The sequence below is a fragment of the Macaca nemestrina genome, chromosome 15 (genome assembly GCF_043159975.1).
Source record: "Macaca nemestrina isolate mMacNem1 chromosome 15, mMacNem.hap1, whole genome shotgun sequence".
NCBI classification, from domain to species: domain Eukaryota; kingdom Metazoa; phylum Chordata; class Mammalia; order Primates; family Cercopithecidae; genus Macaca; species Macaca nemestrina.
The window spans coordinates 59,825,845-59,845,924 of NC_092139.1; the positions used below are offsets into that span (position 1 = coordinate 59,825,845).

At 41.3% G+C, this 20,080-nt stretch overlaps 1 long non-coding RNA gene across 1 annotated transcript in view; it reads right to left on the minus strand.

Annotated features, from left to right (window-relative positions):
* The window catches only part of LOC139358847 (uncharacterized), a 38,304-nt gene extending 19,740 nt beyond the window's left edge, over positions 1-18,564 (minus strand). The window contains exon 1 of the long non-coding RNA XR_011614369.1: positions 18,453-18,564. This is a non-coding gene — a long non-coding RNA (uncharacterized lncRNA). The remainder of the gene's footprint in view (positions 1-18,452) is intronic.
* Positions 18,565-20,080: the final 1,516 nt, after the last annotated feature.

The window sequence follows — 20,080 nt, forward strand, 5'->3', positions numbered from 1 at the left end:
TCTCAGCCTAAAGTCTCCTTAAGCTGATAAGCAACTTCAGCAAAGTCTCAGGATACAAAATCAATGTACAAAAATCACAAGCATTCTTATACACCAATAACAGACAAATAGAGAGCCAAATCATGAATGAACTCCCATTCACAATTGCTTCAAAGAGAATAAAATACCTAGGAATCCAACGTACAAGGGATGTGAAGGACCTCTTCAAGGAGAACTACAAACCATGCTCAATGAAATACAAGAGGACACAAGCAAACCGAAGAACGTTCCATGCTCATGGATAGGAAGAATCAATATCGTGAAAATGGCCATATTGCCCAAGGTAATTTATAGATTCAATGCCATCCCCATCAAGCTACCAATGACTTTCTTCACAGAATTGGAAAAACCTACTTTAAAGTTCATATGGCACCAAAAAAGAGCCCATATCGCCAAGACAATCCTAAGTCAAAAGAACAAAGCTGGAGGGATCATGCTACCTGACTTCAAACTATACTACAAGGCTACTATAACCAAAACAGCATGGTACTGGTACCAAAACAGAGATACAGACCAACAGAACAGAACAGAGCCCTCAGAAATCATACCACTCATCCACCACCATCTGAGCTTTGAAAAACCTGACAGAAACAAGAAATGGGGAAAGGATTGCCAATTAAATAAATGGTGCTGGGAAAAGTGGCTAGCCATAAGTAGAAAGCTGAAACTGGATCCCTTCCTTACACCCTGTACAAAAGTTAATTCAAGATGGATTAGAGACTTAAATGTTAGACCAAAAACCATAAAAACCCTAGGAGAAAACCTAGGTAATACCATTCAGGACATAGGCATGGGCAAGGACTTCATGTCTAAAACACCAAAAGCAATGGCAACAAAAGCCAAAATTGACAAATGGGATCTAATTAAACTAAAGAGCTTCTGCACAGCAAAAGAAACTACCATCAGAATGAACAGGCCACCTACAGAATGGGAGAAATTTTCTGCAATCTACTCATCTGACGAAGGGCTACTACCTAGAACCTACAAAGAACTCAAACAAATTTACAAGAAAAAAACAAACAATCCCATCAAAAAGTGGGCAAAGGATATGAACAGACATTTCTCAAGACATTTATACACGCAACAGACACATGAAAAAATGCTCATCATCACTATCCATCAGAGAAATGCAAATCAAAACCACAATGAGATACCATCTCACACCAGTTAGAATGGCGGTCATTAAAAAGTCAGGAAATGACAGGTGCTGGAGAGGATGTGGAGAAATAGGAACACTTTCACACTATTGGTGGGACTGTAAACAAGTTCAACCATTGTGGAAGACAGTGTGGCGATTCCTCAAGGATGAAGAAGTAGAAATACCATTTGACCCAGCAATCCCATTACTGGGTACATACTCAAAGGATTATAAATCATGCTGCTATAAAGACACATACACACATATGTTTATTGCGGCACAATTCACAATAGCAAAGACTTGGAACCAACCCAAATATCCATCAATGACAGACTGGATTAAGAAAATGTGGCACATATACCCCATGGAATACTATGCAACCATAAAAAAGGATGAGTTCATGTCCTTTGTAGGGACATGGATGCAACTGGAAACCATCATTCTCAGCAAAATATCACAAGAACAGAAAACCAAACACCGCATGTTCTCACTCATAGGTGGGAATTGAACAATGAGAACACTTGGACACAGGAAGGGGAACATCACACACCGGGGCCTTTTGTGGAGGGGGGGGGGAAGAGGGGAGGGATAGCATTAGGAGATATACCTAATGTAAATGACGAGTTAATGGGTGCAGCACACCAACATGGCACATGTATACATATGTAACAAACCTGCATTTTGTGCACATGTACCCTAGAACATAAAGTATAATAATAATAAAAAAAAAGACCAAGATCATTTATATGACCTATAAAACTTTGATCATGCTGATTGTTTCCTGCAACCTCTCTAAGCTCATTGCCATTCTTCTCTTTTCTTTCCTTAGCCATGCTGGTCTTCAGTTTATCCAAATGGCCAATATTCCTCCAGCTCAAGCCTTTGTTCATGCTGTTCCCTCTTTCCGGCAGGCCTCCCTCACTCCGATTCCTACCCTCTCTTCTTCATCTGGCTAACTCAAATGCATCCTTCAGAATGACCCAAGGAAGGACTTCCTTGACTCTCCCCCAGGCTAGATGAGGACTCGCTGTCATAAATTCTCATAACACTTAGCATTTTTCCTTGTAACTTATTCAGATTTTCCATTTATATTTATTTTTCTGGTTGTTTCGTTAATGTGTCTCTACTACACTAGATAGAATGCCCTAAGAGACTTTTCTTTCCTCACCATTGATAATCCACTGCCTGGTGCAGAGTCGATCCTCAATAAATATTTTGCAAATGAAAAATAAAGTCAATTCAGCTCATCCGGCCACTGCACTCCAGCCTGGGTGACAGTGGCTCATGCCTGTAATCCTAGCACTTTGGAAAGCTGAGTTGGGTGGGCTGTCTGAGCTCAGGAATTCAAGACTACCCTGAGCAACATGGTGAAACCTTGTCTCCACTAAAATACAAAAAATTACCCCGGTGTGTTGGCAGGTGCCTATAGTCCCAATTACTCCAAAGGCTGAGGTATGAGAATCGCTTGAACCCAAGAGACGGAGGTTGCAGTGAGTCGAGATCGCACCACTGCACCCCAGCCTGGACAACAGAGTGACAGACTGTCTCAAAAACAAACAAACATTTTTCTCTACAACTGTTGCCTTCTGAATGTCTCTTGAATCCACATACTTTCCTCCATCTGTACTGTTACTGACCAAGTCCAGGTACCCTGCATCTCTCATCTCCATTTCCAGAAGAGCCTCCAGATTTTCTCCCTGTGTCTCCTCCCAATCTTCCCACACCTTTATTCTCTACAAGCAGGACTCTATTTTCACCATGCAAATCTGTCTTCTCATTGCTCTTGAAACCAAATTCTTAATATGCATATGAGGCCCTTGCTATGTGGCCTTGGTCTGGTTCACAGTGTCTTCTCCCACAGCATCCTCCCTCACCCCACCCCCTCCAGCTTCTGGAAAGCACTTAAATATTCTTTCAGTGGGAGCACAAATGGGGACAATATGGGGCATAGGAGATAAAAACGGATACAATTATGGGGAATTGAGACTCAAGTCAGATCAGGTGGATCTCATAGATCTTGTAAAGGCTGCCTATCTCTGCTCTAACAGCACAAGATGTGTTGGCCTTCGAGAGGGAGACAGACATCATCCAGAGCAGACAAAATCCCTGCCCTCAGGGAGCTTATGTTCTAGTGGAGAAGACAGACAACAAATGAGTAAATGGACTTATAAAGTCAAATATCAATGAGTGCCGATTAGACAATAAAACAGGGAAATGTGACAGAGAGTAACCAGCCAGATGGGGTAGGATAGGGGTCAGGATCAGACAGGGTGGTCAGGAAGAGAACCCAAGGAGGTCATGTTTCAGCTTGGACATAGGTGATAGTAACAAGTCACAGGACAGTATTCCTGGCAGTGGAAACTGCCAGTGCAAAGGCCTGGGCCAAAACAAGCAAAGAGCTTAGAATGTTCTGGGAACAGGAAAAAAAAGGTCAATGTGGCATTGCCAGTCATTTGACCCAGAGCAACTCCATCTTGAATGGGGACTAGGTAAAATGAGGCTGAGACCTCCTGGGCTGCATTCCCAGATGGTTTAGGTATTCTTAGTCACAGGATGAGACAGGAGGTCGGTACACGATACAGGTAATAAATACTTTACTAATAAAATAGGTTGAAGTAAAGAAGCTGCCCAAAATCCACTGAAACCAAGACGGCGATGAGAGTGACCTCTGGTTGTCCTCACTACTACACTCCCACCAGCGCCATGGCAGTTTACAAATGTCAACCCTAGTGTAGCATATAATCAAGAAATAACCATAAACTTGGGCAACCAGCACCCATCGGGGCTGCTCTACGGAGTACCCATTCTTCATTCCTTTACTTTCCTAATAAACTTGCTTTCACTTTAGTCTATGGACTGGCCCTGGAATTCTTTCTTGTGTGAGATCCGAGAACCCTCTCTTGGGGTCTGGATCAGGACCCCTTTCCAATAACAGCTTCAGCACCATGAGAGAGAGGGACCAGAGTGACGAGATCAGAGACTGTCAAAGACGAGGTCAGAGGTCCAGTAAGGAACTTGGGTTCAGTCTCAACAAAATGGGAGGCCATTAAAGGATGGTAAGCTAAAAAGTGACATGGTAATAATTTTTAAAAGGTCATTCTGGTTGCAGAGAAAAAGCAAAACTGCAGTCCCCTAGTGTCAGATCTTTCAGCTCATTAATTCATCAGAAGATTAAAGACCCCACTGTGTGCTACACTTCTAGGTGCTGGGGAGATTCAAAAACAAAGCGAACATATTAAAACCATTCTCATGTACTTTCAATAAATATTGGCTACCTTCTATTGGCTGGGCACTGGAACAGAGGTAAACAAGATAAGAGGTATGATCTGTTGGAACAGTACTAATTCAACTGTTAATCACTGGCTGTAAAATGAATCGCAAGCAATAAATGGCATTTAGGAAACTCACTAGGGTGACTGCAATTTACAACCTCATCTTCTGATGCAAGCCAAAGTAAATTACAGGAAGATTAAAGAGTTTAAAAAACAAAACAAAACAAAACAAAAACCTAGAAGAAAAAATGGCTAAGCATTGACTATAAAATAGGAGAAATAGAAAGCAATCAGGTTGCAATCGATTTCATTACATCAAAAATCTTGAAGTGTAAAATTGGAAAAGATCCCAGGAAATACATTTAACAAGAGGAATTATTCCTGTGATTGGAATCATCTTCCTTGAACATAATGTGGTGAGAGGCAGCAGGAACATTATATATGTTACACTCTAGTGATTTCCTTTAAGTTTCAAAGTTGTCAACTGTTTTATTTGATCTCAGAATTGTGTTTTCAAAAGAAAAAAAAGCTTTGCCATTATCACACTTCTTATAAAGATGAAGAGAAAAATGAATCAAAAACTTCTATAGTTTAGGTACTGGTAACTACATTAAATATAGGAACAGCACTTAGGGGAAACTGATTTGTTTCTAATGGTGATAAAGATAATAAAAAGCACACTGACTGTAAAGCTCATTGCTTCACATATACACTTCCTAATTCTTACTACACTAACTCAGAGCTATGATTCTGAGTTCCATTTTGCTCTGAGCACCAACTGCTCAGAACTCCATCTTTCTCAGAGCTCCAATCACTCCAAACTCCTTCTTGCTCTGAGCATCCTCTGCGCAGAGCTCCATGTGCTTGGAGCTCCATCTTGCTGAGATCTCCAATCACTTCCAGCTCCATTGTGCTCTGAGCCCCATCTGCTTGAAGCTCCATCGTACTGTGAGCAGCATGTTCTCTCAGCTCCATCTGGCTCTGAGCACCATCTGCTCTGAGTCCATCTGAAACCAAGCAACATTTGCTCCAAGTTCCAACTCGCTTAGAGCTCCTTCTTGCTCAGAACTTCATCTGCTCCAAGCTCCATCTTGCTCAGAGAACCATCTGCTCTGAGCTCCATCTTGCTGAGTACTCCAATTGCTTTCAACTTCATTTTGCTCTAAGCGCCATCTGCTCAAACTCCATCTTACTGTGAGGAACATGTTTTCTAAGCTACATCTTGCTCGGAGCTGCATCTGCTCCAAGCCCCATTGTGCTCAAAGCTCCATTTATTCCGAGGTCGATCTTGCTTCTGAGCATCATCTGCTCAGAGCTCCAATCCTACAGAGCAATGTTTTTAACTTCCAATCACTCTGAGCTCCATGTTGCTCTGAGCACCGAGCACCGTCTGCTCTGAGCTCCACCTTACACCGAGCAACATCTGCTCCAAGTTCCATCTTGCTTGGAGCTCTTATCGCTCTGAGATCCATCTTGCTCTGAGCACCAAATGCTCGGAGCTCCATTTTACTCTGAGCACCATCTACTCTGAGCTCCAGCTTGCTCAGAGCTCCATCCACTCTGAGCTCCAGCTTGCTCAGAGCTGCATCTTCTCTGAGCTCCAGCTTGCTCAGAGCTCCATCTACTCTGAGCTCCATCTTGCTATGGCACAATCTGCTCAGAGCTCCATCTGCTCTGAGCTTCATCTTGCTCAAAGTTCTAATCACTCTGAACTCCATCTTGCTCTGAGCACCATCTGCTCTAAGCCCCATGTGTCAGAGTTCCATTTGCTCTAAGATCCTTCTTGCTCAGAGCTCCAATTACTCCAAGCTCCATCTTGCTCTGAGCACCATCTGCTCAAACCTTCTTCTTGCCTGGAGCTCCAGTCACTCTGATCTCCATCTTGCTCTGAGCACCATCTGCTCGGAGCTCCATTTTGATTTGAGCTCCATCTTGCTCTGAGACCATACGCTTGGAGCTCCATCTTACTCTGAGCAACATCTGCTCTGCGCTTCATATTGCTCAGAGCTCCATCTTGCCTGAACCCCATCATGTTTCAAGCTCATCATGCTCAGAGTTTCCTCTTGCTTTGAGCACTATCTGCTCCACGGATGTTTACTGCAGCACTCTTCACAATAGGAAAGACATGGAACCAACCCATATGTGCATCAATGATAGAGTAGAAAAAGAAAATGTGCTAGATATCCACCACGGAATACTATGGAGCCATAAAAAAGTATAAGATCAAGTCCTCTGCAGGGATATGGATGAAGCTGGAAGCCATCATTCTCAGCAAACTAACACAGAAACAGAAAACCAAACACTGCATGTTCTCACTCATAAGTGGGAGCTGAACAACGAGAACACATTTTAATACTATTACAACCTCTGAAGATGGTCTCTATTTCTCTTAACAAAGGATATTTATACTTTGCCATTTTTCTCTCTAAAGGATTGTGGCTTCTCCTGTCTGTGCCAGTTTAGGGTACAGGTTGACCACCTCACCTTGAAATGACCCACTCCATGTCTGCACGTGGTTGGTCCCTCCTGTGAACTGTTTGTTCACAGCCTCTTATCACTTGTGGGTCATTTGAGAAGAGGTTTCTCACATAGTGCTACACCAGGCGAATCACCAACTGAAAGAATTACCAAAACAATGTGTGGACCTGGTTATTTCAAAGAATAAATAGGAGTCGGTTGAAGGTGATAAAGTCAGTAATACCTTAAGATGATAAGATGTAACATCTTAGATGACCAAGACTAATCCTGTGGGTCCCAAGAACATGTAACAATATGGAGTATGCCAGCAAAAAGCTCACCCACCAGACAACAGCAAATGACGCCCTGGCTCAAAGGTTAAATGTCCTCTCTCCATGTGTGAAAGCACATGACCAGCAGGAGGCAAAAACAACAGGGAGACAAAGGCTTTGCTGCATATCTGTGGACTTCAGTCTCCAATGAGACACTCAGAGCCTACATCTCCTCTGTTACCACTGCTGCTTTTATTTTACAGAACATTTCCATATATGTTTCATTCTATTCTCTGAATTCTGTGCTTCATTTTTCTCTCAGTCTAGTTATGAATCAACATCACACTTTCGATTTCCAAGTATTTAAAATACATGAAAAGTTATTTTTCATATTCAGATTTTTATGGATATTTTTGTTTATTCTTCTTTGCAATCAGTTTTATCTCTATGCACAGTCAGATAGTAGCTACATAGAAGTCAAGCTCAATTTATCAAATGATTAAAGAATCACTGACCTCTTCATACTGTTACACATAATTTTCTAAAATTGTGGTCTTATTATATCTTCTCTGTACAAATCCATTTCATATTTTATACATTTTTACAGCAATTCTGATTTTGTGAAATTTTAAAAATATACCATGCTGTAGAATCCTGACAGTGTCTTTTCACATACACGATCATGAACACATGGCATTCTCATTAACTCTGTGAATGTGCTTAACAGTATTACAGGATTTGCAAATGCTGAATCTCACTTGCACTCCTGCCATAAAGGATATCTGGTCATGACATACTAATGTGTTGACACAATGGCTTCTAATATTTATAACTTTTACTTTTATACCCACATGTCCTATTTGTCTGTAGTATTCTCTGTGTCTCAGTCCAGTTAATGATCTTAAGTAGCCCTCCAAAATTTTGGGGGGGACGTTTAACCACTTTATAACTCTTACACAGTTTAAGTGACATTTGTTTACTAAGTTTTTTTGTCTTGTTTTGTTTTGTTCTGTTTGTTTTTTGTTTTGTTATGTTATGTTTTTTAGATAGAATTTCACTCTGTCCCCCAGGCTGGAGTGCAATGGCGTGATCATGGCTCATTGCAACCTCTGCCTCCCAGGTTGAAGCTATTCTCCTGCCTCAGTCTCCTGAGTAGCTGGTAAGACAGCTGCGCACCACCACATCCGGCTAATTTTTGTATTTTTAGTAGAGAGGGGTTTCACCATGTTAACCAGGCTGGTCTCAAACTCCTGACCTCAGGTGATCTGCCCGCTTTGGCCTCCCAAAGTGCTGGGATTACACATGTGAGCCGCCACGCCTGGCCTACTGAACTTTTTTATACTGGAACTTACTTGTTTATAAGAGCTCTCTTCTGTTAAATGTCTTTGTTATCTCTATTATTTCACTAAAATTTACCCCTATTGAGAAAGAGATTCTAAATCGATGAACCACCTTACTGGTACTATGTTCATAATACTGTTAATCACAGTATTCTTGGTATTCTTTTAGAAAATCAAGGTTGAAAGATCAAAAACAAAAAAAAAGAAAAAGAAAAAGAAAAACACACACACAGGAAAACAAAATAAAACTTACATTGTCCCTCTCCATCCATTAGTGGCATAAACACAGAAAGATAACCAAATGGACCAAATGAAGGAGGCAGAAAATCAGACAAAAATTATATAGAGTAAACACATTTTTCAGAAACACACCAAAGGTACTCAGGTTGAGAAACCTGGATATTCATGTGCAAAGGACTGAAGAACCTTATGTTGCACAATACAGAAATATCGACACATAATAAAATGAACACTTAAGTCTAATCTTGAAATTAAAACAGCTCCCAGGTAAAAAACACAGGGTGTCTATTTTGGGGAAACTTGAATCTGTACACACCAGTTGCAAAAAGAAAAAATTAGGGAGAATATACACATACACAATACAATGGCTTCACCATGTCTTTTTATTTCCCAATGGGACACAGAAATCACTGGCAACAAAAGCAAATATAAGTATGATAGACAAAGGACAACTTTAAAATTTCTAAACAAGAAGAAAACAATGAACCAAAAGGAAAGGCATCCTAAAGATTGGGATAAAATTATAGAAAATTATGTATGTCAAAGGAATCATTATCTAACACACACAAGAAACTAAAGGTACTAAGTGGGCAAAAAGATGAAACAACTAAAACCTATATTGATCCAAACAATCTGCTACTGGCAGAAAAAGAGCCTACCCAATGGACAGAATGACGGAGTCCCCTGTGCCACCCAAATGTATATACACAGTGAACACAGTTTTCAAACGAACACAAAATGACACAATGGGAAAAGAAAAGTCAGCTCAATAAACGATTTTGAGGAAACTGGATAACCACTTGAAAAACAGTGAAATAGGACAGAATCCATGTAAATTACACTGAAGACTTAAACTCAGTTTTGAAACCACTTACTTCCCTTAGGAAACATAGGGTGAGCATATATTTTAGAAGACTAATCTATGCACACAATTTGCAAAATGTAAAATATAAAAAGAAAAAGAAAAGAAAAATTAGAAGGAAAAAACCCATAGACAATGCCATGGCTTGCAACCTTTTTCACTGTTTTTAATTGTACACAAAAGCCACCACTAATATATAAACATGTGGGACTACAGAAAACATTGGATCTTATGTAGGGAAAAGAAAACAATGAACCAGAAGAGAAGGCACCTCAAAGACTGAAAGAAAATTATGGAAAATCCTGACTTTGAAAGGGGTTCTTACAAAATATGTGCAAGAAACTAACACTATGATGTGGGAGAAAACAAAAACAGAAACAAAAACAAATACCCAAGCTAAGTCTGGGCCAAGGACCTGAACAGACATGTCTGAAAAGTAGATGAGCAATTCACTCATAGGTAAAAGAAAAAGTTTCCCAACAGCTCTAATCCTCACGAGAATGTCAAGGGAAACCACAGTGAGATACCACTTCCATACACATAGAATGAATGTTACTGAAAACAAAAATACAAGTTTGAAAAGGAAACAACTGGTATAGACTTGCAGAAGGGGAAACTCTTCTCCTACACTCTTGGTGGGAATATCAATTGGTACACACTCTAGCAAAAATAGCTAGAAGTTCCTCAAACAAAGTAAAAACTCCATTTCATCTAGCCTTCCCACCACCGGCTGTACATTTACAGTCAATGAAATTCCTAAGTGGAAGAGATACCTCCCTTGCCCTGTGTACTATAGTACTCACAATACCCAAGATAGGAAATATGCCTACCCATTCATTCACTGATGAAGGGATGAGGAAACTGCAACATGCATCCAGAACGGAGTATTCTTCAACCATAGAAATGGGTGACATCTAGTCATTTGCAGCCATGTGGAAAAACCTGAGGGACATTATGTTAAATGAAATGAGCCAGGCAGAGAAAGACATATACTGCATAATCTCGCCTATGTGGAATCTAAAACACCTGACCTCATAGAAGTAGAAAGTTCAACAGTGGTTACCAGAGGCAGGGGAGAAGAGGGGCCTGGGTAGGAATTGGTAATGGTTACCAAGTTACACTTAGAAAACTGAACTCAATCCTACCCTTCTCTTCTATAGCAGGGTGATTAAGGTTAATATTGTAGTGAATTTTCCAAATAGCTGGAAAGGATTCTGAATATCCTCTCCACAGACAAATAAAATACCTAGAGGACTTCACAGATGCAAAATATTGTGATTTCATCAATATGCTAGGGGTACCTATATCAAAATGGCCCCTGCATCCTCTAGTTATATACATATACTTTAGGGCAATTTCTTTAAAAAAAAAAAAAAAAAAAAAAAAGGATGCCAACGATGCTAAAATTAACATGGAACCATGAAATGCCCTAAATTTCAAAAGCATTTCTAGAAATAGAAAGTATGTGGGACGCATCACTGTCTTCCATTTGAAATTATATTGAAAAGCTAGTTATCTAAACAACAGATGACTGGCATTAACCAAGACACCCAGGCCAACAGACAGAATGAGGGAGCTCAATCACAAACCCAAACTCCTTGGTAGTATACGCATTTTGTAAAAGAACACCAAAAGACACAATGAAGAAGGGGGAATCTGTTTAATAAATTGTTTTAAAAATTGGATATCCCCATATAAAATGACAAAATAGAACCCCTATTGTGTAAAAGGCACAACAATCAACTCAAAATGAATTAGAGACTAATACACAAAACTTGAAACCATCAAGCTCCCTCAAAGAGAAGACATACAGTGTGGGTATATTTAGGTCAATGTGGATCTGTGTTCACACTGTGCCAAAACCAAACAAACAATACAGGGGGAAAACTCATGGGTGATGGATTAGTTCGGACATGATTTTATTTTTCTTCATCAGTCACCTACGTCACAGGGAACCAAGAAAACAGACACACATGGGAATGCATCCCATTCTAGAGTTTGTGCCCAAGCAGATTAAAGAAAAAAAAAAAACTATGAAAAAAATTAAAAAGTCATCCTGAAGTTTGCAAGAAAGGTTTCGGCAAACATACATCTGATAAAAGGTTGTCTTCAAAATGTCTAAGCCACTAACACTACTTACTAGCAAAAACACAAATGAGAAACTAATAACCAAACAAAATGGGTCAAAAGAACCTGAACAGACATTTCTGCAAAGAAGACATAACATTGAAAACAAGTTTAAGAACTTGGATAGCATCACAAATCATGAGAAAGATCAAAACAACACATACATCATCTCACTATAATTCAAATGGATGTTATCAAAGTTATAACATACATTAAAACAGACACAAATGTGGGTGTAAATTTCCAGAGAGCAACTCGTTTGGTAAGAACGTTAATTAGTATACAAACTACAGAAACCAGTGAGAGGTTCCTCCAAAAATTAAACCTACAACTACCACTTCATCTGACAATTCTACCATTAAGTATACTTTCAGGGCAAAAGAAATCAGTCCATGCAAGAGATATTTGCCATCCTATGTGGACTGCAGCACTACTGACAACTGCCAAGATACAGAATAAACTTACCTGTCCAGCCACAGATGAAGGGATAATGTAACTGTGATAGATGTACACAAATAGAATAGTCTTCAGCCAGAAAAACAGAATGAAATGTCATCATTTGGAGCCATACTGTTGAATCTGGAGGACATTATGGTAAATGACCTAAATCAGGCAGAGAAAGAAAAACACTGCCACATCTCACTCATGTAGAATCCAAAATAAAAGGCTTTATTGCATAAATCTAGAGAGCACAATACTGGTTACCAGAGGTTGGAGGGAAGAGGGGGGATGGGCAGGGATCAGAAATAGGTACAAAGTTACACTTAGATGAGAGGCATGAATTGTTCCTCTCTATTCCACAGCACAGTGACTAGAGTAAATTAACACTTCATCACACCTTTTTCACAAAATCTGGAAAAGATTTCCCATATTTTCACCATAAAGAAATTAACAACTGTTTGTGATAATAGAGACTCTTGTAAATGCAAAATTCCAAATGTTTCCATCACAAAGAAATTAACAACTGTTGGTGATAACAGAGATTCTAAATATCCTGATTTTAACATTTCTCTGTATCTGCATTAACCAAAATGCCCCGCTCTAACTTCCCCCATTGTATGCCATTACTGTATGGACAATCTTTTAAAAAATATGTAAACACGCAATGCTAAAGTTCATGTGGACCACAAAACACCCTGAATTTCCAAAGCAACGCTGAGAAATACAAACTACACCGGTTGTGTCACACTTCCTGATTTTACATTCCATTGAAAAGTTAGGGACCCCGTTCCACACAGACCAGTGGAATAGATTAGAGAACCCAGACGTAAACCCGCACCCCTAACACCATCTGATCTTCAACAAAATCCACAAAACTAAGCTTTGAAGAAAGGATTCCCTCCTCTCAGTAGATGGTGCTGGGATAAATGGCTAGCCAGTTGCAGAAGAAAGGCAGTGGGCCCCTGTGTCTCACTGTGTACCGAAACTAACTCAAGATGAATGAAAGATGTAATGCAAGACTGCAAACTATGAAAAGCCTGCAGGAGAACCTAGGAAATACCCTTCTTGACAGAGGATTTGGCACAGCACGGATATGCCTATGTCCCTGCTTTGTGTATCAGTCTCTAATTCATTTTGAGTTGGTTCTTGTGCCTTTTACACAATAGGGATTCTATTTTATTATTTTATATAGGGATATCCAATTTTTAAAACAATTTATTAAGCAGATTCCCCCTTCTTCATTGTGTCTTTTGGTGTTCTTTTACAAAATGTGTAAAAAGCAAGTGCAACTAAAACAATTATTGACAAGTGGGGCCTAATGTACAAAAGGGCTGCTGTACAGCAGAAGAAATTACCAACAGAGTAAACGGACAGCCTACGCAGTGGCAGAAAATGTTTCCACGTATGCATCTGATGAAGTCTAATATCCAGTATCTACCTCAAAGACCTTAAGCAAATAAATCAGCAAAACAAAAACTCAATGAAGGAAGGGCAAGGGGCATGAAAACAAGCATCTCAGAAGAAGGTTTACAGCAACCAACAGACAGGACAACATTTCTCTACCTCAGTAATCATCAGAGAAATGTAAAGCAAAAAACCCATGAGATAGTATTTCACACTGGTCAGAATGACGATTGTGACACAGTCCACAAGAATAAATGGCAGTGAGGCATGGGAGGAAAGGGATGCTGGTCGGCTGTTGGTGGAAATGAAAACTAGTTTGGACACCATGGAGAGCAATGTGGGGATTTCTCAAATAACTTTATTGACATCACTAATCCTCACAAAAATGTCCATGAAAACCACACTATGATTCCGTCTCATTCCACTCAGAATGAATACTACCCAAAACAAACAAAACACAGATTTTTGGAAAGTGACATCCAGTATAGACTTATAGAATGGTAACCTCTTAAACACTATTGGTGGGGATGTAAATTAGTATACACACTCTGAAAAACAGCTAGAGATTCCTGAACAAATTCACAGTACATCTACCACGTCAGCTAGCAGCCACACCAGTGGTTCCACATTTAAAGCAGTTGAAATCCTAGGTTGAAGAGAGCTATCTGCCTTCCCAGGAGTACTAAAGCACTTGTAACTGTGGCCAAGGTACAGAACCAACCTACCTGTGCATACGGAGCTGCAGCGATGAGGAAACTGCTGTATAGATACACCACAGAATATGTTTCAGCCACAAAGCTTTGGAAAATCCTGCCATCTGCAGCCACATGACGAAACCTGGAGAACATCCAATGAATGAGCCTGGTCGAGAAAGACTGATGCCATGTTATCTCAGGGATGTAGACTGAAAAGAACTTTACATCCTAGAAGTAACAAGTTCAATAGGGGTCACCAGAGTCTGCAGGGGAGGTAGAGGTGGTCTGGGAAGGAATCAGTGATGGGTACAAAGTCACTCTCAGATGAGAGTGATCAAATCTGGTCTTCTATTCCATAGCAGGGTGATTAGCCTTAACACAAATGTGTCATATGTTTCAAAGTAGCTAGAAGGAAAGATTCTGAATGTTGTTACCACTCAAAAAATAAAAACTATATGAGGTGAAGAGATGCTAAATAACCCGATTTTATCATTACTCAACATATACATGTATCAAAATCTTCCTTGTACCCTCTGATCATATACATTTAGTATATGGCAAATAGTGTTTTAAGAAATAGAAATAATGCCACAATGTATGTGAAAATGTGAAACATGCTGAATTTCCAAAGCTATCCTGAGAAATACAAACCATATGGGATGCATCACATTCTCTGAGTTCTAATTATTAGAAAATCCCTGGTTAACCAACCCATATGTTACTAGCATACACAGAGAAACACAGACCAGTGAGAAAAATGAGGATGCTCAAGAATCAACACAAAATTCTACAGAGTGAACACATGTTTCAAAACACCAGCAAAATGACACAATGGGGAAGGTTTCCAAAACTAGATATCCATATGGAATACAATACAGGACTCTTATGGTACTAGATACACAATAATCAACTCAAAAGGATTAAAGATTATATACCAAACTTGCAACCATAAGGCTCCTATAAAGACAACCTCTGGTGTGTGTATATTTAGGGCAACTTGGATGTATGCTCATGGTTTTCAAAAAGTAACAAAAATACAAGGAAAAAAATCATTGACAATGGACTGCTTTGGTAGCAATTTTGTTTTTTCCTGATTAGTAACCAACAGCACAGCTAACCAAGAAATTCTACACGTGTGGGACCATGTCACTGAAGAGTTTGTGCCCAACAAAGAAAACAATGAACAAAATGAAAAAGCATACTGAAAATTATAAGAAAAGTTTGGGCAAACATACAGTGGATAAGGGGTTGTTTTTGAAAATGTACAAGCTAGTAACACTGCCAGCTAGCAAAAAAAACAAAACAACAGAAAAAAACACAGATCAAAATTGGGCAAATGACCTGAGTAGATATTTCTGCAAAGAACACAGGAAACTGACCCAATGTTTACAAAAATGGGGTTAACATTACTACTCATGAGAAAAATGTAGATCAAAACCACACTCAGAATTTATCTCACTCCAACTAGAATGAACATTACAAAAAAATTAAAGTATTTAAAAAGACAATTCCTAGGCTGGGCGCAGTGGCTCATGCCTATAATCCTAGCACTTTGGGAGGCTGAGGCGGGTGGATCACGCGGGCAGGAGATCAAGACCATCCTGGCTCACACAGTGAAACCCCGTCTTTACTAAAAATACAAAAAATTACCCTGGCGTGGTAGCGGCTGCCTGTAGTCCCAGCTACTCGGGAGGCTGAGGCAGGAAAATGGCATGAACCCGGGAGGTGGGGCTTGCACTGAGCCAAAATCAGCCACTCCACTCCAGCCTGGGTGACAGAGCTAGACTCTGTCTCAGAGGAAAAAAAAAAAAAAAAAAAAATCCTGGTATGAATTTCCAGAAAGGGGAACTGTTTGTGGAAACGTAAATTATTATTAACGCTATAAAAAACAGTTGAGGGGTCCTGCAAATAGGAAAAAAAAGAAACAACAAACCATCTAGCAGTCCCACTACTGGGTATCATTCAACCCACCTGTTCATCCACAGATACAGAGATCAAGAAACTCTCATATACATACACTAGGGAATATTCTTCAGCCATCAAAACAATGAAACACTGTCACTTAGAGCAAGCAGATGAACCTGGAAAACATTATGCTAAATGTAATGAGCTAGGCGTAGAAAGACAAACACTGCATGATACCACTCACGTGAAATCTTAAGATGTTTATCTTAAAGAAGTAGAAAGCACAATATTGATTACCACAGTCTGGGAGCTAGAGGGGGAATGGGGAAGGATTGGTTATGGAAACAAAGTTATCTTAACATTAAAGGAATACATCTGAATGTTCTCCTCAGCCCCGGTGACTGGAGTTAACAATATTATATTTTTCTAAAGAGCAAGAAGGGATAATTTTGAATGTTCTCTCCACACAAAAATATAACCTGTGTGAGGGAACAGAGCTCCCAAGTACCCTAATTTGATCATTACCCCATCTATATGTATGAAAATGTACCCCTAATTATAGACCTTTGTGTTGTGAAATAAAGTTAACAGCAATAAATACATATTCCTAAAAATCACAGAGAGCCACAAAGGCAATGAATATTTAAAGGAACCCTCAGAAATACAATCAAAGTGAGAACCCACAATCCTCAATATCAAATTACACTGCCAAGTTGTAGTCATGCAGCAGAAATATGGTACTTGCATAAATAAAAATACCTAGAACTGTGGAAAAAAACAGGGAGAGCAAAAACATGATCAACACAAATATGGACATAGTCAACTGACTTTCATAAAGAACACCACAATGTGGAAGGCAGAGTCTGCTCAATGAATACATTTGAGAAAAATGATATCCGGATGCAGAAGCAAGAAACAGGACCCTTATTTTACACGACCTATGAAAAACAAAACCCCCTCCCCCAAACTGAAGGCCAAAAGACCATAAACCACAAAAAGTTTTTAAAACACAGGATGAACATGTATTTTTGGTTACTTGAATCTCTGCTCATCTTTGCAAAGAGGAAAACAAACACCTTTGAAGAAAAACCTCACTGACAACTAAATGCTTTGTCACTGATATATATTTTCTTATATGGGTGACCAAAATTACATGCATGAAATGCAAAAACAAACATATGGGACTATACCAACCTGAAAAGTTTCTGCATCTCAAAACAAATTACTTTACAAATAATAAAAGCATCCTATAGATTAGCCAAAAATTTCAGGCAATCTTGTAATTCACGAGTTGTCATCTAATGTGTACACAGAAAACACTATAAAGCAGCAAAAGAATCCAATCAACTATTTCGCCAAGAACCTGAACAGACAATTCTGTAGAGTCATAAAAAAGAACAACAGATACGATATAAGGTCCTCAAAATTAACTATTCATCAGAAAACTGTAATTCAAAACCACATGCACATAATCTCACACTTATTGAATATTCCTAAAAAAAACTTTTAAAAATAGGAGGGGCAGGGAGCTGTGGCTCAGGCCTGTAATCCCAGTATTTTGGGAGGCTAAGGCGGGTGGATCACCTGAGGTCAGGAGGTTGAGACCAGCCTGCCCAATGTCGTGAGACCCCGACTCTACTAAAAATACAAAAATTAGCTGGGTGTGGTGGCTGGTGCCCAGAGTCCCAGCTACTCTGGAGGCTGAGCCAGGAGAATTGCTTGAACCCAGGAGACAACGGTTTCAGTGAGCCGCGATCACGTCACTGCACCCCAGCATGGGCAACAGAGCAAGACTGTGTCTCAGAAAACAAAACAAACGAAAAGAAAAACATAGGAATGCGAGTGTGGTTTTCGAGAAAGGGGAACTCATACACTGTAGGTGGAACTGAAAATTAGGATACACACCATGGAAAACAGCTAAATAGCCGGACACTCCTCAAAGAATTGAAACTACACATGTCCCCTGCTCTGGCCAGGTCTCTTGCTAAAGGTCTTGAGGCATCAAAAATAACCCTAGACCCCAGCTCAGAAGCCCATGGGGCTCGCAGAGACCCTGGACCAGCGTGTCACCGCCGGGGCTCTGGGCCAAGGGGCGGCAGGAGGGCGGACGCTGCCAAGGCCAGGACCCCACAACCGCCTCCATGCGGACGACTTGGGCCCAGAGGCCCAGAATAAGTCAGGGCCCGAAAGCAGGGAGTGACCGGGAAGGAGAAGGGAGGTCCAGAGGGTTCCCAGTGGGGTCCATGCCCCGGACACTTACCGAGACTCGCCTCCTCCTCCACTGTCACGCGAAACCCACCACGGCTTCTCGGAAGCTCTCTCCAACCACCAGGCTGCTCCGCCGCCGCTGCCGAGGCCTCACAGGAAGTGTAGTCTCCGCTTCCGTAGGGGCGGCACATGCACGCGGGCACGTGCACGCAGGCACATGCACGCTGGCAGCGTCCCTCCTGCCAGGTTGAAGCACCACCCCCTCTTAAAGGGCCCGCGGCTCGGACCGGCCAGACACAGCTCAGGGTTGTGGCACAGGAGCGCTCCCTGTGACCCCAGCCAAGAGATAGGCTCCCTTTGTTTGGTGAGCCCCCAGGACCTGCCCCTGCCCTCCTCTGAACCTCAGCTTCACCCCGCAAACGAAGCGGCCTGGCTGAAGCTCTGGGGTCCCTCAAGCTCGGCACCTCGGTATCCAGGGTGGATCCCCTGCCCCTCTGCAGAGGGTGCCCAGAGAATCACAGAAAGCTGGGGGCTGGAGGGACAGTCCCGAGGGTAGCAGGGCCTCCCCAGCCCCAATGTCCGCATCTGTCCTGTGGGAGCCCGGGGACCTCGCTAGGGCTGCCTGGGTCACCGGGCTTCCCAGGAGGCAGGCATGGGCCCTGGGGTCCAGCGCTGCCCCCACCTCAACTCCATCCTGCATCAGCACCTGCGAGGCGCCCTGTGGACTGGACCCAGGCTCGCCCATTCCCGGGGAGAGGGACCCGCATCGGTCTCTGTGACACCCACAGCAAGGGCGGTGCTGAACTCTCCTGGGGATCTGGGGTTGAGACGGGGGAATCCCGGCAACTTTTTTTTTTTTTTTTTTTTTTTTGAGACGGAGTCTTGCTCTGTCACCCAGGCTGGAGTGCAGTGGCCGGATCTCAGCTCACTGCAAGCTCCGCCTCCCGGGTTTACGCCATTCTCCTGCCTCAGCCTCCCGAGTAGCTGGGACTACAGGCGCCCGCCACCTCGCCCGGCTATTTTTTTGTATTTTTTAGTAGAGACGGGGTTTCACCGTGTTAGCCGGGATCTCTCTCCATCTCCTGACCTCGTGATCCGCCTGTCTCGGCCTCCCAAAGTGCTGGGATTACAGGCTTGAGCCACCGCGCCCGGCCCCCGGCAACTTCTTGAAGCAAACTCAGTTAAGGAAGGACTCCTCCTGAACTATTTTGTGAAGCCAGTGTCAACCTGATATCAAAACCTAGCAAAGACACGCACACACACACTCCCCCCCACACACACACACACAAAACCTATAGGCCAATATCCCTGATAAACATATACCCAAGATTCTCAACAAAATACTAGCAAACTTAGCGTAGCAGCGCATCCAAAAGTTAATTCATCATCACCCTGTAGATTTCTGTAATCAAGGTTGTTTCAACATGTGAAAATAAAAAAATGTGATTTACCCCATAAACATAATTAAAAACACAACTCAATAGATGTGAAAAAAAGCTTTTGATGGCATTCAACATCCCCTTGTGTTAAAAAAAAAAAAAAACCATAAAGTAGGCATCAAAGGAACATACCTCACAATAATAAGAGCTATCTATGACAAACACACAGTTGACATTATACTGAATGGGCAAAAGCTGGAAGCAGTCCCCTTGAGAACTAGAACAAAAAATGATTCCCATT